Genomic DNA, 14,612 nt, shown 5'->3' on the forward strand with positions numbered 1-14,612 from the left:
ATTTGGCCAGGAGTTTGTCAATCATATTTATTTTTTCAAAGAACCAGCTCTTCATTTCATTGATTTTTTTCTTATTTTTTTAAAATTTTATTTATTTATTTAGTCACTGACAGACAGAGAGAGAAAGAGGCAGAGAGGCAGAGAGAAAGAATGTGCATGTCAGGGCCTCCAGTCACTGCAAATGAACCCTAGACACATGTGCCCCCTTGTGCATCTGGTTAACATGGGTCCTGGGGAATCAAGCCTCAAACTGGGGTCCTTAGGCTTCCCAGGCAAGTGCTTAACCACTAAGCAATCTCTCCAGCACCATTTCATTGATTTTTTTAAAAAATGTTTTCTTAGTTTCCAATTTATTAATTTCTGCCCTAATCTTTATTATTTCTTTCCATCTGGACCTCTTTGGGTTGGATTATTCCTGTTTTTCCACTGTGTTTAGGTGAACAATCAGGTTATTGATTTGGGATCTCTCTGTCTTTGTAATGAGGGCATTTAGGATTATGAATTTTCCCCTTATGACTGCCTTCATTGAGTCCCATATGTTTTGGTAGATTGTGTTTTCATTATCATTCAATTCTAGGAATTTTACAATTTCCTCATTTGTTTTCTTCCACAGCCCATTCATTGTTTAAAAGTGTGTTGTTTAGCCTCCAGGAGCTGGTGGAGTTCTTGATATGTCTATTGTTGTTAATTTCTCGCTTTAAAGTATTGTGATCTGACATGATGCAGGAAGTTACTTCAATTATCCTGACTTCATGAAGGCATGCTTTATGGCCTAATAATGCTTTATGGTCAATTTTGGAGAAGGCTTCATGGGCTGCTAAGAAGAATGTTTATTCTGTATAGTTGGGGTGGAAAGTTCTGTAGATATCTGTCAGGTCTAGTTGATCTATAATGTTGTTGAGCTCTATTATTTCCCTGTTAATTTTCTGCTTGGATAATCTCTCTATTGATGATAGAGGAATGTTGAATTCTCCAACTATGATGGTGTTGGTGTTTATTTCTGCTTTATTATCGAGTAGATTTTGTTTTATAAACTGTCATGCACCTGTGTTTGGCGCATATATATTTATGATTATGATGTGCTCATGTTGGATCATTCCCGTGATAAGTAAAAAGTGGCCTTCTTTTTCCTTTTTGATTTCTTTTGGTTTGAAGTCTATGTTATCAGATATTAATACATTAACACCTGCTTGTTTTTATTTTCATTTGCTTGGAATATAATTTTCTAACCATTCACCCTGAGTAGGTGTCTATCTTTAGTGATGAGGTGGGTTTCTTGAAGACAGCAGATAGATGGGTCCAGTTTTTTTTTTTTTAATTTTTATTTATTTATTTGAGAGCGACAGACACAGAGAGAAAGACAGGTAGAGGGAGAGAGAGAGAATGGGCGTGCCAGGGCTTCCAGCCTCTGCAAACGAACTCCAGACATGTGCGCCCCCTTGTGCATCTGGCTAACGTGGGACCTGGGGAACCGAGCCTCGAACCAGGGTCCTTAGGCTTCACAGGCAAGCGCTTAACGGCTAAGCCATCTCTCCAGCCCCAGTTTTTTTGATCCATTGTGATAACCTGTGTCTTTTGATGGGTGAGTTATGACCATTAATATTTAAGGTTAGAACTGTGATGTTTCAATTAATCCCTGCCATGATGAGGTGTTTTATGGGGTTTGGTGCTTCCTTATGTTTTGTACTATTTTGAGCCTGGTCAATTTTTGTTATTGTGATCTTATTCTTGTTGGCTCTTGTGATTGATTGTTTGACTTTTCTGTGTGGAGTGTTCCTTCAAGTATTCTCTGTAGGATTGGGTTTGTGTTCATATAATCATAGAATTAACTTTTTTCATGGAAAGTTTTTCTTTCACCATCTATTATGAGGGATAATTTTGCTGGGTACAGGAGTGTGTGTTGGAAGCCATAGTTTTTCAGACTGAAGTATTCCATCCCAGTCCCTTCTGTATGTCAGGATATCCATTGAGAAATCTGATGTGGTTCTAATGGGATTGACTTTGCATGTTTTGAATTGCATCTCTTTTGCTGCTTTTAATACTCTCTCTTTGTTTTCAGTGTTAAGAGTTTTTACAATGATGTGTCTTTGAGTGTTTCTTCTTTGGTCCTGTCTGTTTGGTGTTCTGCGGGCTTCTTGTTTCTGGATGGGCTTCTCTTTAGAGAGATTCAGAAAATTTTCTGCAGTAATTTTTTGAATATGCTGTCTATGCCTCTGGCCTGGATTTCCTATCCTTCTGGTATACTCATGGTCCAGATGTGTGGTTGTTTTAGGGTGTCCCCCAGTTCCCTCTTATTCTATTCACGTGAGTTTTTGAACTAGCCTCCCAATCATTTTCTTCTGGCTTATCTTCCAGGTCAGAGATTCTGTCTTCCACATGAGTAACTCTGTTGGTGAGGGGTTCTAAAGAGACTTTTATGATTTTTATTTGATTTTTGTTTTCTGTTGTGGTTTTGTTTTGCATCATATCCATCTCTTTTTTGAGGTATGACTTCAATTTGAGTTCTGATTTTTTTTTTGATACTTCCTGTAGGTAATTCTTACATTTGATCAAGTCTTCATTAAACTTAATCAACCAGTTGTTGAGATCTTCCATTTGTTGACTTACCTTCAATTTGTTCATATCTCTTTGGAGAGTTCTAACATTTTCTTCAGTCAAGTGAAGCCTACTGCCAAAAGCTGAACATGCTAGGCGATGATTCTCTTCACTTTTATTGATATGGTTGTTGGTTCTTTGATAGTTTGCTTCCAGTTCAGTGATTTATTTTTTAAATCAGGGTCTCATTGGTTGTTGTGTTTTCATTTGTAGAATGAATTCTTGTTGATTTCTCTGGAGGCTTCCATCATAGGACTAGGCATCCTTTGTGGAGATCTCTCGGGTTTTTTTACTTTCATGGGCATTTTTGTGTTTTTGTCTAACCATTTTAGGAAGATTCTTTATTTTATTGAGGAAGAAGCAAGTTTTTGTCCTTTGTGCTGTGCACCCTCTGACTCAGGTGAACAGGGATGTTGGTACCCAATGGCCAGTCAGGATACCAGAGCCAAAGGCCTGATTCCACAACTCACACAGGGGCTAGGCCTCTCCAAGCAAGGCACAAAGGGATCTACCAGCACCAGGGGATAGGGAGGAACAAGAGAACAGGCATCTGGCCTATTTCATGCCAAGCCCTCCAGCACACAGACCAGCGCAGGTAACCCAGACTGGGATGTAGGAGGAGCCTGGAAAGAGGGGTCTGGCTTACTCACTCCAGACTGCCATGCTTGCCTGCACACTATCAGCACAGGCAACCCAGACCAGGGAGGTGGGAGAAGCCCAGAAATGGGAGTCTGTCCTATTTACTCCAGATTGCCATGCCTGTACACTGTACAAGCAAGGAACTCAGACTAGGGAAGAGCAGCCCAGAAGCAGGGGTCTGGCCTACTCACTCCAGACTACCATGTCCCCCCCACCCCCCGCATTGTCTCTGCAGGCAACCCAGACTGGGGGAGGTGAGAGGAAACAGGGGTCTGGCCTACTCACTCCAGACCACTTCACCTACCTACACACTGTCGGTACAGGCAACCCAGGCTCTCCTGCTTTTAGGCAAAGACGTTTTACAAATTTTAAAAGTTGTAACATAAGGGCTGGAGAGATGGCATAGCAGTTAAGGTACTTGGCTGTGAAGCCTAAGGACCTGTGTTTGATCTCTCTCCAGATCCCACATAAGCCAGATGTACAATGGTGATGAAAAGCACAAGTTTGAATGTGTACCCTAGGTGGCAAAAGTGTTTGGAGTTCCATTGCAGTGGCTGAGGCCCTGGCATGCCAATTCTCTCTCTCTCTCTCTAAACAAATAAAAAAAATTTAAAAAGTTGTAACAAGAAGATATGCCAAAAAAAACAAACAAACAAACAAAAAAAAAAAAACCAACCTTTTCTTTTCTCTCTTTTTTGACAAAGTGGAGAAGTGTTTTTAGTGAACAAGTGCTGTTTGGAAGTAGTGTCAGAAATCCTATCACAACCTGTGTTGTTTGGGACTTTGTATTCCTAAAAATTCATTGGAAGTAGACTCTGTAAGGGGAACAGAATTTTGGAAAACAAAGACTTAGTAGGTATGGGGGAAATCCTCGACTCTGCTACATATCCACAAATAAAAGAAGAATCCAGAGAGCTGAAGCACATGGGGAATTTAGCTGCCTAGGATTATGGCACTAATGACCTCCCCTTAATCACTACCACCCCCACATGAGCACAGAAAATATAACACAGAAGATGTTTGCAGCAGTTGTGGAAATGTACATCTATTACAGGAAAACTTGGAGAAATGTGAGTCATTGCATTTTTAAAATTCCTAACTGCCAATAATTGACTTGTTATGAGAATTTTAAAATATCTCATCTCAATATTTCAATGCATAAAATATATGGGGATATAAACCACTTTATGAATTGAAAAGTTTTATTCAGCTATGACTATTTGCCTGTGACAAATGTTTAGCCTACATGGAATTTTAAATTCTTTAACAATTCCATCATTATTACCTATACTGCCATCATCCCAGAGTCATCATTATACTGGAGTGATAGGGTATTTGAAAAAAAAGTCAAATTCTTCTGAATTTACATTTGTTAAAAGGAATAAAGAAATATGAGTAAAAATACAAGACATAAGTGAAATATAGTGAAAGCCAGAGAGAAAGAGGTATTATGTTAATCAGATATAATTCATGTTCAAACTTGAAATACTACCCATTTATTATCATAATTTTTACTTGTTGGATAGCTTTTTTATTTTTAGTAAATGATGTAGATACATTCATCATGTAAAACAGCATTAGGAAAAAAATCAGTATACTGATTTCCTTGTTTTCATAATTCTATCTGGGATTGTGTTCCTTTAAATATACTATAACCTTATGATATTGCAAAGAAATTGGCACTGGTGAAATTTTTGCTGTGTGTTATTCTTGGTTTTGACTATTTCTATGAGCATAACTTAATTCTCATGGAACTTTTTGAAGTGAATCATACATCCTTCTTTTCATTGCCAAAGAAAAATCATTCTATGAAAATCTACAATTTTACATCCAGCATAAGACCTAGTTCTAGTTCTTCCCCTGCTGAAAGAGGATCCTGAGATGTCAGGGGTGGGAAGAAAACATAAGCCTTCATTTACTATTCTCCTTTCAAAAAAGATCTTAAGGATATTTTTCCCATTGAAATTGTTTATAGGCAAATTTATAAGATTAAAAAATTATTGATTATTAAAACAGTACAGAGGAAGACATTTTCCATGTTGTAATTATTTGCATATTGCTTTACATACACACACACACACACACACACACACCATGCTTCTCACAAACCTCATGACATATTTTTGTGCCAAAATTCTGGTAGAATGATCAATCACTAGATTTGGGTCCATCAACTGTATGACTAAATTATGCTGTCTCTCTCTAGATTCTGCAGTCACAGGAGTATCAGAGTACTGTGGATAGTCCCCTCTACACTATAATATTTGATTTCTGATTTCTTTTTCTTTTGTAAAGGCTGGAAGATGGCTTAGTGGTTAAGGTGCATGCCTACAAAACCTAAGGACCCAGGTTTGATTCTCCAGGTCCACATAAGACAGATGCACATGGTGTCACATGTGTCTGGAGTTCATTTGAAGTGGCTAGAGGCCTTGGCACACCCATTCCCACTCTCTTTTTCTCTCTCTGTTTCTCTCTGAACCCCCTTCTCTCTGTCTCTAATAAATAAATAATTTTTTTTTTTTAAAAAAGAAGCTTCTGTAAGCCAAAAAAAAAAAAAAAAAAATCCTTTCCTCTGATCAGCTGCTTTTGGTCAAGTGCTTGATTCCAGCAATAAGAAGGGAACCACATCATAAAAATTGATATTAGGAGGGGGGTTGTTGCTGCTAGAAACCTGATTGGGTGGATTTTGGCCTTTTAGAACTGATTGGTGGAGGAATGTAGAAGGATTTGAAACCTTGGTATCAGAAATGCCTTATGATATAAATGCAGAAAAAACTGTAGATTGTGAGGCTTGACTTATGAGGAAAAGAAAAATGTTTTGTCCACGCTGAGCTAGAAGCTGTTTGTGTGTCAGACTTGCTGCATTATGCCCATCATCTATACATTTATATATCTAAACCTATCATCTGTATGTCTAAGGTACTTTCTCATAGATGGGACAAGACACAGGAAAAACTTAAAGAAGACTGGGTTTATTTCGGCTTACAGTTTGAAGTTGTGGTCCATGAGAGTGGGAAGGCATGGCAGCAGAAGCCTGAGGTAATGGGTCAAATTCAGACCACAGTGAAAAATCAGATAACAATGAATGCCGGAACTCACTTCAGCTCCCCAGCCTATGGAATATTACTGCCCACACTTAAAGTGGGTCTCTTCACCCCCGTAAGCTGAATCAAGATAGTCCCTCACTGGCATTCACAGAGGCTAACTTTATTTAGATCATCCCTCACTAGTGATTCTAGGTCCTGTCAAGTCTCCAACTAACAAAAGCCATCACACTACCTGCCAGTCTGTCATCTATCATTTGTCATTTTTCTCCAGTCATCCATCTATACCATGTAGGTGAACACTAAAGTTTTCAATTTTGAATAATTTATAATCTTAATGGGAATCTGAACTATCGGATTTGAATTTTCTCAAGCTTCCTTTCCTAGTTACAGCTGATCCAAATGTTAGTAAAATCCAACTATACGACATATAGACGTACTTAAACAAATTTTTACATCATCATAAGATATTTAACAAAGACATGCATTTTCATTTGTCTGTTAAGGAAAAGTATATTAAAGTTTGTCCTGCTCAGTATTCAGGAAAGAATAGCTTTACTTCGAGACTGTTGCCTCTGGAAGTATGGCTTTTATGGAAGAGTTATCACTCCCATATGACTGTGTCCTATATGAAAGTATAGAAGTTGTTCAGGGTATTCTGTATTTTTTTTTGTCTGAATTTATCCCATAAATGCATAATGAATATTGCCCTACTGTAGGTCAGACACATGATGCTTTGTGCAAAGAGCCCTTTTAGCATTTGTATTCAAATTTATAGCTTTCTGTTCATCAATTATCTACAACCTGCAACATACAGCCATTTCTTACCACTCTTCCCAATTTGTCAGGAAAGGTCCTTCTAGAATTATAGAGCAGGTGCCATGATAGATTTAAAGTTTGCTTAATATTATCCTGTGCACTTTAGCACATCTGTTCCCAAGGTACTGCAAATACTTCAGACTTTAAATCATATTTATGGCTTGTCTGGTTTCCTTGTGATTGGCTTACAGATCATGGAGAAAAGCTGGTGCGTGAGGGCAGTGACGGTGGGCTGAACAGAGGGAGGAAGCCTGGTGTGCACATTAATTTTGGAAGGTCACCCTGAGATAGCCCTGAGAGAGAATAAACAGAAGCTTTCATTGCTTGACTTGTAGCAGGGTAGTTGTATAAGTTGCTTTTCTTGATATATTTGTTGGAATAAATTATCAGTGTGTTTTGCAAAGTATTGTGGAGATAAACTGTTTTTACTTGAGTGGTAAAAATTATCCAAGAAACACACTTTTATATAGTTTTTCATGCATGTATGTATTCAAGCACAATTCATTCTATCAGTGATTTTTTATTTCTAATAGATATGCAATGAAATCATCATATTTCTTCTACCTTCAATTGAATCAGCATTAATATAACAAGCAACTATCCAGTCCAATAGTTCTTAAGTAAGTTCAATGAAATACATACTTTCTCTACAGCAGTATAATACAGTGTCTTACATTTTTATCTTATTTTGTTGATTGTACAGCTATTACATGAGTCAGACGTGGCAAAAGATGGACTGTGCAAAGAAAAAGGTCACTGAGTATCCAATGTTAAATAAACCAAGACAATAATAATTTTAACAACTAAAATTGTACATTTGTATATTCTATAAATCTTTTATGGGTTTTCTAACTCAAAACAGGGTCACAAAGTAATACAAGGGAAGGCTTCTGAGCTACTGTCCTGAACTTAAATCCTCCTCCAACTCATATAAGCCTTGAGATTTATTTCTTCTCAACCAGCATAATTCTAACACACCATCCATGTTGTTGGTGTGACAGTAGTTCTTTATGTTGCCATGTCTGTTAATTTCATGAGAAGCTGAGGCCACAGACTTCATTTTATATACTACATATAGTCATGTATTTAGGGTATATATAATTAGTATTAATGTACTGTGCAATGAGTTTGTCCAAGCAAGTGTACTCATACAGCCCTATTATAGAGAAGATATAAAAAGTGTGTAGAATGAGGGTAATATCAGTGTCCTGTGATATGTGGATTAAATAGTACTAACTGTGCAAGTTCTTAGGGAAGTGCTGTGTACATGTTGAATATCCTTAGACTTTGCCATCACTGATATTCTTTCTGTCAGGTAACAGAAGGTGCAATTTTTAGAAATCTGTATATGTAGTTATCACACATGTGTTTCTGAGGCTTTGGGTCAAGATATTCCTAATATAGGATGCTTCTCCGAACTATAGATTAACAAAAGCCATTTCTCTGGTGAGCTCTTTCTTTAATGTCACATTTAAAAAGCCTTTATGGCTGCTTACTTATCATTTGTCCTTCAATTCTTCTACTCAGCTATGCACCTTAATAAATATAACATGTGACCCAAATAATATTTTAAAATGTTCAAATTATTGGTACTAAGGAGAAGGAAATTGAGAAAAAGTGTGATAGCAACAAGAATTTATTACAAAAACTAAAATGACTAAAGGTCATCTTACAAATGTTGACAAAATGTGAAAGATCTGACTTTGATGTGTTTCTGGTAGAATATGAAACTCATTCAAGTACATTAGCATGAGAAAACTGTCAGTTTCTTGAGGCAAATATATATGGGAGAAACATATCATTCATAAAATACCACTAATAGATGTCTATAGCAACATCTATTATAATAGCCCAAACTGGAAGCAATTCAAATCCACTATTGCATGAATAAATATCCTATGATATTCACATTTTATAATATGAGTATTAAAGGTATGGATTTTGCCACATGGAACAACATGGGTGAATCTTAAACTAGTTAAGCTGAGAAGAAAGGGCCAGATAAAATGGGATCACTGCAGTTATGTGCAGTTATATAAAATACACAAAACTGAAAACTTCTGATGATAGAATATGGGTAATAAATACCCAAAGACAGCCTTGGTAATGTGGAGGAACAAATGGGAAAGATTTCAAAGGAGCACAAAGCAACTTTTGTAGTCGATGGATACGTTTACTGTTTTGCGTCAACACATTCACAGCATTTATTTGTTAAAGTGTCAAACTGTATAATTTTAATGTGTGTAATTTATTTCACATCAGTTTTCCCTTAATAAAGCTGTTTAAATGACAAGCGTATCAGACATAGTTTAAATCTATTTATTGATTCACCTAGAGAAATTTAATAATTAAAAATATTTATTTATAAGTAGCAGGAGAGAGGGAGTGCAATTGAGAGAAAATGTGTATACCAGAGCCTCTATCCCCTACTAATAAACTTGATGCATGCACCATGTTTTCTATCTGACTTTATGTGGGTACTGGGGAATTGAACCTGGGTTATTCATCTTTGCAGGCAAATGCCTTAACTGCTAAGCCATCTCTCCAGCCCAAATTTAATAAATTTTGAGGTAAGAATGCAAAACTAATTCTTCTAGCATCAATCTAAAAGACAACATAAAAACAATGTGTGCTATGTACCTTCATCAATTGGCCTGGGAGATTTTACTAGAAAGGATGCATATATCATCAGACTATCACAGTAAGTAACAGGAGACATACTGAAAGCATTGAGATCTTAGGGTCCCAGTTGTCATGTATTAAAAAAAGTATGTTTAATATTAACTAGAAGGATGAAATTAAAATAAGGACACCAGAATTTTAATAATCAAAATGCAACCCTTCCTGATATTATAATATGTTTCTTATAGACTGTCTTCCTTCATATATTGACTTGTTCAGTGATTTATCAATCCCATTCATTCTGAGGATGAGAAAAAGCTATATTGTTAATAGTCCGGGATTAGCGAAGAGTTTATGTGAACTGCACAGCTTTGGAGAATTTCATTAGTATTTCAGGATTTCATTTCCTCACCTACACAACTAGTAGAACAAAGAGTCCAGAAATGCTGTAAGACTTACTATACAAATCTCCAAATTCTGAGCTGTTTTTTTAAATTATTAGGGTACTGACATGAAACTGAGTTAAGTGTGAGTAGTGCCCCCCCCTCTCCCTGTGTGTGTGTGTGTGTATGTGTGTGTATGAATACTCAAAAATGCTTATTTCAATTTATCAGCATTAGGATGGGATTAAAGTCTCTAAGCAATCATCATTAAATTTAGAATGAAAATGAAATAATGATTGCAATAAATATTTTATATTTTTATTTTGTGCCAAAGGATTTGTATTTTATACCGTGCATTTTATAAAATGATGGGTTTAAGCTTTTTACATTGTTTGCATTCAATATCAAAGCCATGCAGTCTTTTTTGACAGTAACCTCTGTGTGTTTAATGGCTTTTGAACTTTAGTACATTGTAAAACTGCATAAAGAGAGTAAAAATAGAATCTTGTAGCATATGACTTTCATCTTCAGAACAGTATTTCCTACACATTTCCTTTTTGAAAAAAATAATCATTATTTTTTTTTGAAGTAAACTACTTTTCAATAGCTGACGGACAATCTGCAGGTTTGCTCTCTTTGGAATTGTATACATCAGAGAGCACTCAGCTCCCAGCACGGGGTCATGTGTGTGCACTGTGATCTGACTACAGAATAATAGTGTTGGAATAACTCCTCCTGGTTTGTTCAGAGCACTTCCTCAAACAAAAAGAACTGTAGAAATGACACGAAGCCATTTCCCTTCTGTTCAGCTTTAGTCTGGAGAGTACTGCCTCTGGGCTTTTGCAGAATGTATGCATATTCAATTTTCTACTTGGAAGATTTCTAAATTGATTTAAGTTACTCTCCCAAACCATCTTAATTGATATACAATTATTTTCAACTTCAGGAATTCCACACCACTCACACTTTTTATGTTGACAGGCCTCTTTTGTTTTGGGGCTGTAATTGAAATGTCTTCGGTGGCAATAGGCAAGCATGCTTATTTTCTTAATTAAGGTGTTTTGACATTCTAAATTAGGTACTGTGTCCTTCATACATACTGTCAGTTGTCAGAAGTACTCTCTCACAATTAAATATACATATATGTCTATATGTACACATATATGGCCCCACATGTCTTTAAGTTAGTGTGTACAAGTAATCAAATTATATTGCCAAATCTGACATGAATTTTTTAAAAATATTTTATTTATTTATTTATTTGACAGAGAAAGGGGGGGGGGGAGAGGGAGTCAATGGGCACACCAGGGCCTCCAGCCGCTGCAAATGAACTCTAGACACATGTGTCCACTTGTGCGTCTGGCTAAAGTAGGTCCTGGGGAATTGAACCTGGGTCCTTTGACTTTGCAGGCAAATGCCTTAACTGCTAAGCCATCCCTCCAGCCCAGACATGATATTTTTTGCTCTACTGTTGGGGTAAGCTCTGAGTCAAAACCAAAGCTCAGTGTCTTTATGAAAAACATACACAATAGACAATGCTGCATCCATGAAAATCAATCATGAATGTGACCACAGTAGTCTAGAACTAATCAAAAAGTTGTGTTTTTGAAGCAGAGGTCAGACAATGAACATGCAATGATTTAATTATGCATGTGACCACCAAGAAGCTATTTGGAATATATCTTCTATTCTTCATGAAATCCAATGACATTTTCCAGAAGATGTTAACATTTCAGGCAAACGTAGTCCCTAGGTCATTCTACCAACTTCCCTATGCGGAACTTTCCAAGAGCAACTTTTATAACTAAATTTCACACATATGCAACCAGGACCTAGGGTATGAAGAGAAACTTTTCCTGCATCAGGCAACCCTCTTATTTTCTTTCCCAAAACCCCTTTAATCAGCACCCTAGTTTCTAATAAAGCAGATTCAATCTGCTCGTTGGTATAATTCATATAAATGAAATAAAACTGTGCTGGACATCCTGAGGAACATCATCTACCTTGATGATTTTCTCGAAGCTTTCAGAATGCTCAGAATCTACCATTACATTTACTACAGAAGACAGTTCCCGAATAAAATCTGCTAGAGCAGTTGGAGCAAAGTTTAGGACAAACCAAGCACAAGCTTCCAGGTTTCACCCTGTAAGTGGATTTGGATGGTGAAGTACTTAATTCTCGCAGCAGGGGTGTGTGATAGCAGAACAATAAATGTCAACCACCAAAGCACATGTTGTCTGTGTCCAGTCTTCCACTGCGGTCGGCAGTGCTGTTCTGGTGACCTCAGTTACTTAGTTTTCATGGAATAACCTCGTATATTTTACTATCTGATCTGTTAACCTTTTATTAACTATTGTTTTACTTAATTATTTTATTTACTATTGTTAAACTTATTGTTTTACGTGTAGTAGGATTATACGTCTGATAATATCTCTGCATTGGAACTAAATAACATTCTTCTACACTAGTAATGAAAATGTAAATTCATTTTGCAACAGAATCTACATAGTCAGAAACTCTTTGTACAAAATTGTTAAAGGATTTAGGGCTGGGCTGGAGAGATAGCTTAGTGGCTAAGGCACTTGCCTGCTAAGCCAAAGGACCCAGGTTCGATTCCCCAGGACCCACGTAAGCCAGATGCACAAGGGGCATAAGCGTCTGGAGTTTGATTGCAGTGGCTAGAGGTCCTGGCATGCCCATTCTCCCTGTCTGTCATTCTTCTCTCTCTCTCTCTCTCTGCTTGCAAATAAACAAAATTAAAAAAGATTTATGGCTATAAAGAGATATTATATAAGAATATATATAGTGTTATTTATAAAGGAAAAAAGCACATAAAGTGCAGTGATGGAAGCTATGTGATAGCATGGAATGTCGACATAAAAATATACACTATATAAATATTTAAATAATTTTTATTTAAAACTTAGATAAAATGCTTACACTAAGATTGATACCTCTTGGTGCATAAGTACAAGCACGCGCGCACACACACACACACACACACACACTTCTGTACACTCACCGACCTGCACACATCAGCACGTACAAGTACATGCATCCTTAGTCTTTCTGAATTGTTGATTATATTGCCCAGAGAAGTTTCTAGAGGTACAATTTTTCATCAGGTTATGGGTATATTTTGAAGTATATTGCTGCTCACTGAAAAATTATCTGCTGCAAGGTTTTAGCAATTGACATCTTATAAATTTTATAGCCATAATTTTTAAAATACACTAAAATATTAACACTGATACTATCTCCTAATAAATTCTTGGTAATTATAATTTCTTGCTTTAATTTTTTTGTGCCATAAATCTGTTATGCCAAAAGCAGAGACAATCTTTTCCTTAGCAGCCTTATAATGGGCAAAGCACAGGTGCGTTTTTTAAAAAGATATATTTTATTTATTTGAGAGAGCAAAAGAGGAAAAGAGAGAGAGAGAAGGAGAGAGAATGGCCACTCCAGGGACTCCAGCCACTGCAAACAAACTCCAGATGCATGTGCCCCCCTTGTGCATCTGACTTATGTGGGTCCTGGAGAATCGAACCTGGATCCTTTGGCTTTGCAGGCAAATGCCTTAAATGCTAAGCCATCTCTCCAGCCCCAGAGGTAGGTTTTGACAGAGATAAGAACCCTGGAGAGGTCCTAGTAATGCTTTTTCTGTATCCTTAAGAATATCTGTACTCTTCCATCTCAGGATAGTTCCAGAATAAGTAATATCAGCATGACTCCCATTTCTGGTCTAGATTTAAAGCCAGTTTATTCATCCACAACCAGGGTTGCAGTAATACTAAAAGAAATTTAGGCTTAATGGCTTAGCAGTTAAGCAACTTTCCAACAAAACCTGAGGACCCAAGTTTGATTCCCAATAACCCACATAGTCCAAATGTACTTGGGGGCACACATGTCTAAAGTTCATTTGCAGTGACTGGAGACCCTGGAATGCCCATTCTCTCTCATCAAGAATAAATAAATAAAAGAAATCGGAGAAAACCCTTAACTCATTCTTAAAGAGTTTTTCATTGGAATTTACACATATTTTGATCAATGGATGAAGTGTTATGTCTGGCGTGCTCATCCTTTTGAGTAAGTGCTCTGCTAGCCTAACAGTGTATTATAAAAATATGGGCAAAGCCCTATACTTCTTGCTCATGGATGAAAAACAGCAGGGATGTGAATGGCAATTCCAGACATCCTGGTTTTAGGACCTATTAGAATTTTGATTACAAAGAAGAAAGGATTTTGAAAACGTATAATATATGTTTGTATATGTCGATAGTATTCAACAGTTAGGATCTTGTTACGTTAACAGTGTCACTGAATTACTTAGTCAACTAAGAGAGACCTTAGTGCCAAAAGTGTTTTGCTGCTGCTTACAACTGATCTTTCTGGAGAGACTGTGATATATGTATCACTAAGTCAGGATGGATAAAAGGAGAGATTGGGAAGCTGGAGAGGTTTTAAGACAACTGAAGAGCATCATTCAAATCATGACCAATAATACATGTTC

General features: G+C 36.8%; 1 pseudogene; it reads left to right on the forward strand.

The window, feature by feature from the left end:
- Positions 1-14,612, forward strand: part of LOC101617675 — a 185,444-nt pseudogene that overhangs the window by 88,655 nt on the left and 82,177 nt on the right.

This window comes from Jaculus jaculus, chromosome 16 (genome assembly GCF_020740685.1).
Source record: "Jaculus jaculus isolate mJacJac1 chromosome 16, mJacJac1.mat.Y.cur, whole genome shotgun sequence".
Taxonomy (NCBI): domain Eukaryota; kingdom Metazoa; phylum Chordata; class Mammalia; order Rodentia; family Dipodidae; genus Jaculus; species Jaculus jaculus.